This window comes from Myripristis murdjan, chromosome 7 (assembly GCF_902150065.1).
Source record: "Myripristis murdjan chromosome 7, fMyrMur1.1, whole genome shotgun sequence".
NCBI classification, from domain to species: Eukaryota; Metazoa; Chordata; class Actinopteri; order Holocentriformes; family Holocentridae; genus Myripristis; species Myripristis murdjan.
The window spans coordinates 14,284,859-14,291,807 of NC_043986.1; positions in this window are offsets into that span (position 1 = coordinate 14,284,859).

A 6,949-nucleotide genomic window follows, 5' to 3' on the forward strand; every position below is an offset into this window, starting at 1 on the left:
TTAAACTTTTGATCAGCTGATGAACAGCCTATTTCAGTTTAATGGTTGTTTGCAATAAATTGCTTACTCAATTTTTTTTTGTCTCACTCCCATTTCTTTCTTTCTTTTTCTTTTTTTTTTTTTTTTGCATTTTGAAGCTCTACTTAGAACCTTCTTAAGATCCAACAGTGCAAAATGTAAATTCTTGCAATTTTTCAACTGGTCTTAAAATTTTGATCAGGAGTGTATTAGATGTATTCATCACAAATGTAATGTTGTATAAATATAATAATGTTACATCAGATCCTCTTCTGGCAATCAGGTGCTGCTGCCTCACAATAGAAGAACCTCATCTTATTTCAGTCATGCAGTTAATTCAGGGCAGTGAAACTTTTTGGTTTGAAAGATAAAGGAGTTTATTTATTTATTTATTTATAGTTATTTGGACATTTTTTGACTGTATTGTTGACCACGGTGTCTTCAGAGTCTGAACGGTGACATAAGACATCAAGTGGTAGTTCAAGTTATTATTATGGAATGAGAAAGAAAACTTATTTTCCTGTTGAACTGAGACTTTGATGATGTAACACAGTCCCATCAAAATAGTCTTTATTTATATTCATTTGTTTATTTGTTTGTTTGTTTGTTTTCCCAGGAATACACTGTTTCTGATACAAGAGACATGCTGGTAAAATTCTCCAACTGGTCCTCTAAATCAGCAAAGGTCCTCACTGCTTTACATGTCTCGCCTTATTTTGCCACCTATTCAAAAGCCAAAAGCCTTCTTGTAACTCCGCTTGCGCACAACATGAGGATTTTCTCACTATCACTCATGTGAACTGTCTGCCACAATATGATAAGATAATTAGAAAATATTGCATAAAACATATGGTCAAAATGAAATGCTTGTTTCAACAAGCCATATGTGTGAAACTGAGATTGATAGATCTTCTGGCGTTTTTCAACCCTTTGTTGGTTACATTTGGGTGTGAAAACCTTCAGAGACATGAAGGGCTGATTGAGTTATGAATGAGAAGTCATGTGATCCAGCAGATGACTCACTGACTAGATGATGGCACACTGGACAACAACATCAATATGGTGGGAGAATATGATCAGGGTGTTATGTTTTTTGGCTGCAAGAATAAACTTTGATGTGTGACTTATTGGTATAGATACAGTATATCAAATAATCAGCCCACATAATGAATGACTGCCACTGACTTGTGGAAAACCTCATTTGCAGCATCTATAATTAAAGTTGTTATCCCAAATTCAAAAATGAATTATATGAGACTGCTCTCTGAATTAAAATAATTGTCTATATAATGTATTTTTGTGGACACACTAAAAATCCCTGCATATACTATGTGTCTTTAGGCTATACCTGAAGCAGAGGATACATGTCAATTTGGTAATATCTATGGATACTAAAGCAATAAGCCACAAGAGGCCATGGCTCACAGTGATTTTAGAACAGCTAAGGGGCGTTGTTAGGCACGACATGAACCCACAGACAACAATATCACAAAACACAATGACTGGAACCCTGATTTTGTTCTGGTCAATGAAATGCAGCCACCCACCGGGTGACAAGGTGCTCAAAGGAAGCAGATCAGTTTGCTGCTTTGGGGAAAGATGAGAACCTGTGCATTTTGATCCAAACTTTATAATGAATCTTCTCCAAAGAACGGCCACAATGGTTAGGGTTAGGGTTGCTTCCCTGCCCACTGACCTATCCAACAACATCCGCCTAGTGGCATATTCTGTCATAGCAATGAGAATGGCTGAACATCTCCCACTACACCCCCTTGTCTTTATACTGAATCTTTGTGGATACATTATAAAGACCCCCTTCTAAGACTGAAACAAACTAAAATAAAACACTCAAATTAAAATGCTTGGTAAACTCTCTTGTGGTAGGACACCATCAAAGGCAAAGTGACACCACTTTATCAGCCCTAACTGTATGTGGAGGACAGACCCGTACAAATCACATTACAAAATCTTCTTCCCAAACTGGCCTTCTACAATTCTCTGTGGCCTGATAGCTATGCTTCCTTTGTTCCTTTGTTCCTCTGTTACCGCCTAGTGCCTGACCCACATACCTAGGTGGCCACATTACATTGACCAGAACAAAATTAGGGTTCCAGTCACTGTCTTTTGTCATACTGTTGTTCCCCGTATGACTCTGCTTCACACCAAGCAGAATAACACCCCTTAACTGTTCAAAAATCACCTCTTGTGGTTTATTACTTTATTATATCATACTTCATTCATATCTAAAGATATTCTTTGTTTTCTTCGGTGGTCCCTCCTGTCTTGACTTGACAGAGAAGTTAGTGCCGCCACCAGTTTGTTTGTTTGTGTGTGCTCAGATGATTTGTTGTCATCCTCTCTCAATCAGCTACGTCCTTTGAGTCTGCTGACAGCCTTTCATTTACATGTCTGGCCGCCAGTCTGGAGATCAACTGAATGATCACTCTGCAAATTTATGAAAGAGGCCTGGCTCAACCTTGACTAGTGGCAGCAGCTCTTTCTTTGGTGCAGATTGGAGTGAAAAAGTGGCGTGGTAACTTTTTGTCAGCTGTTTTCAAAGCAATGATTATCTCTGTTTAGACTTGAGAGCAGAGTGAGAACTGGTGTCTTTCAGAGGAGGTTGGCTGATTTGATGGAATTTCCTTGCAATGATGATGGCAGGGTTGGTGATGAAGTGGCTGACATCAGTATAAATTCTACTGTAGACAAAAGGAGAGAGATGATTTCTCCATTTTCATTACACTTGGTTTCCCTTTCATGATGGCAAATTTAAGCATGGCCTTTTTGTACTGTGGTTAATACATGGGGAACAATAACTCACACACCTTTGTCTTTTTATTTTGCTTAAAAGTTGAAACCTGAATGGAAACTGGTTTTGTCAGGTTTTTGGCTCACTGCCAGTCTGTGAGCATCATGACGCGATCAGACCTGCCCCCACAGTGTGTCCTCTCAGACTTTTTCAGCGTGTTAAAGTGACGCATAAACAAATCAACAACTCCGATTGCAATCTCTTTTGCACTTCTTTCTTTGTTGTTTGACTCTTTTATCATCTGATTGAGAGAAAGGCCACTTTTGGGCTTGTAAGTAGATGGAGTCTGTGACAGACCTCATCAAAGTCTCACTCGGAGCTTGCACATTATTTGACAGACTCTGGGCAAATGTTCACTATTTTCTAGGGATTTTATTTCCAAGTGCATCAGTCTCTTCTTCTTTAACAGGAAAGAAACATGAGTGCAAAGAAGTGCTAGAAAGGCAGGAATCACCTTCGAGAGGAGAGTATGTAATCCACAAACAAAATCTCAAGAGAAACACTGGGTGACATTTTGGATGACACCCTGGCACTTCTGTCAGCAGGTCGAGGTGGTTCGGTCCAAAGCTTTGACTGCACTTTCTATTTTCACCATGTCAAAGGTCTCGGCAGTTGTTTGAGGATGTGATGCAGATCTGTATCGATGCTCCTTGCTGGATGAATTAGAAGCTCACTGACAGTACGCATGGCCTGGGTTAAATCCTCTAGTTTCATGGAGAGGAGTGCTGTGACAAGAGGCCCTGCTGTTGCTGACAGAGCTTTCTGCAGCCTGTTTGTCAGTTCATAGATGGGATCTGGGACATAAAAAAAAAAAGATCTTTTCCTTGATGCTCCTGCTGGAGGATTACATCAGGCTTTCAACAAGCCAGCCAGCCACATATCCGGTAACAGGGATTTATTGTGAGTCTCCAACCTCTTCACTTCCCGTTCACACTGTAGCTCCTCTTTCCTCAAGTTGTAACAGGTATTTCCTGACCATCCTCAGTTACCAGCCCATTTTCACCCCAGGCTTGGCTGTGAGTATAACCAGAAAATGTGCAGTGGCATCAGAGCTAGATCGCACCTCTTCAAGCTATGCAGCAAGTTGAGTTGCTTTCTTCTAATGCGGCCAAAACATAGCAGTATCTATTAGCCCCACAACAGCCATAACAGTAGCCATTGTATGTTACTCAGATATCTGGCTCTCTGACAATACCATGTGCAGAGTCCCCAAACAGACTCTCCTCAGTAATAACAAGCGGCTCCTCCAGAGGGTGTGATAGGAATGAGATGGATGATTGTTTGGCATCTGACATGTGAGGATTAACACCATGGTTCTTGACTTTTTCAAGGAACCAAAAAGATGGAATAAACAGGGGTGTCTGGAGTACACTGTTATTTTGTCTGTTTTTTTTTTTTTTTTTTTCAAATACATGATCTCAGTGCACTTCTGTTCCTGTGTTGGAAAAGCAGAGGAAAATATAAATATATATAACTGTAATATGAGTGTTATTTTACATTTTGACATTCCATGCTGTTTGTTTTTGATTCCCCATCACAGATATGAAGCAAATGCAGCTCAAATGGCTCCTTCAAAGTTTCATCGCTCTTTGCTTAAGTCTTTCCCAGTGAAATTAGTCATTATCAGGGAAAGTCAAAATATCCATTTTTAAGAGATGGGATGGTTACATGGCAAAAAAAAAAAAAAAAAAAAAAAAAAAAAAATCACCATCCAAGTTATAAATCTAGGGCAATGGGATGTTTTCCTAGCTGTATGCACCTCAGCTATAAACTGTGAAAAGTGTGAAATGTTCATGGGCAGTGTTATGAGTGTGCCGTAAACAAAAGCATATGACATTGGCCACACAATTACCAAAGAAAGAAAACATGCACACTGAATTTAGAGGAAGGAGGTTGTGTCACAAGTGTGTTTCACTTCCAGTCATTGTTGGCTCAGTGCTATTCTCAAAAACATTTCAAGGCAGTGATTCATTCTTCATAACTTCCCTGCTTGACGCTGACTCACTTTTTTCTCCTTGGATAATGTCTGCTCTGGGTACCTTCTCATCAGCATGAGAAGCAACAGCATGTCCAAAGTATAGATAGAGAAATAGTCTATACATTTATTTTTGTTTCAGCGTAAGACAGCATAGCAGCTTTGCATGCTGTTAGATTTCACATACGTCTGGCCCAGCTCCCTTAACAGCCCTGTCCTGTCTTGATTCAGTCCCCTTATCTTTAAGTAGCACCTATGTGCAGGCAATTTATTGCACTCTGTCAGCTGAACACACAATATGTCGGCATTACTTTGTGCTTTGGGTCTGCAGAAAATAGCTGTGGATATATGATATCAATAACAGGCTATGTTGAGAGACAATAGCTGGAATTGGGTGGGTATTCCAAAGCACAGGTTTGTTTTGAGCACAATTGTAGCCAGTTATTACACACACACATGCTACATTAGGTGATAGTAAATTTTGTGCTTTTTCTTTTCCTTTTGACTGCAACTATGCATTTCAACCATGATGTCCTCATTTCCATAAAAAGCAACCAGGAATACAAACAATGTGTTGTGTTCAGTGTGCAGTACCGCTCGTGCCCTCTGGGTGGGTGTCTCCACTTGAAGATGGAGCTCTGTCCCTGGCTGCTATCTTCCCACAGGGTCCACTTTATTACCCTGGTCAGACTAGTACCATAATGAAACATGATTAGGGCGCAACAGATATTACCCTCAACCCCCCTACCCACCCACCCACAACAGACATGATTTAATCTCATGCATTTACTTTTTTTTTTTTTTTTTCCAAAGTGGATCTTTGTGTGGAACGTAGGGTTAGAAGTGTGTCTCAGATGTTGCAATGTAGTGTAACTATGTAAATGTATGCTGCCTGGTTTCTTTTTGATTGACAGGTATCCCCCAAACCCTCAAACAGAGAGAATCCAGAGGGTTATTATACAGGGTGCAGGGAGGAGTAATTTTACCCCCAGGAATGAAAAGGCCATGCAATTTACATGTCCAAAAAGGTGCATTGCTTATAGTGAGCTCAGTAGCCAATGGGATCTTAGCTGTGGGCTTTTTAAGACCGAGATCTCCTGTTTTCTTTAGAGGGCTGATGGGAGCGCTCTCATTTACTTTCATGTGAAACACTATCTGATACATGCAAGGCTGCTTGTGCTGCATGTTCACGTATACTTGCATGGTCATACACACACGGAGAAACACACAGGCAAGCATGAGGAAGGTTATAGTATTTTCATAAATTTACTATGTGTCCTGTTATGGTTGTATGTTTTATTGTTTAATATAACTCAGAGATTAAAACAATACCTGACTATACTACATTGTAAGCTGCACAAGCCGGTTTACTGTTGTCTGTTGTAGTCTACTGTTATTCATATTTCCATAAAGTTTGCATTTTCACCACACCTTACAAATTCCCTATTTCTGCTGCTGCTACATTCCCTCCACCTCCGCTACCCTTTTCCCCAATGTTTTTTTTTTTTTCTTTTTTTTTTTTTCTCTATTTCTGTCCTTGGGAATTCAATCATGGAGTAGCAGGATACCCTTCCTCTATGCATTCATGTAACAAAGCTTGGCTAGTAGGTTTTACTGTATGTCCTTGAAATGATAGAGATGGTATCAGTTTCACTACTGGTTCTGAATATTGAACGTGCGAGCGGGCGGGAGAAAAAGAGGATTGGTGAGTGTGACTGTGAGTATGGAGTGGATGAAAGTGAGAGCTGGAACAAGTATGACAATGGAAACTGGAATCGTGGGAAATGTTGGATGGAGCTCCAAAGATTGTTATCCATAATGAGGCAATCAGGTTCTTTTTGGCTTCCATGTGCCTTTTCTATTGTTACCACCGACAGACGCACAGATAGGAGAAGGGGATGAACAATGGCAAATTGATATGCTTGCATAATGGCATCACAGAATGGGGAAATATGGACAGGAAGTGAAATGAAGGCACATCAGCAGATATTAGCATTTTGTGCTTTTGTACATCCAAGTGCATTCCTTCAGCTTGACTTGCTTTCCAACATTAAACACACAACACAGAAAAAAAGTGTCACCTATTCTTACTGAAAAGTTCATATTAAAACAAATCATTTCAAGGAAGCTTAACTCTTTATGTGAGG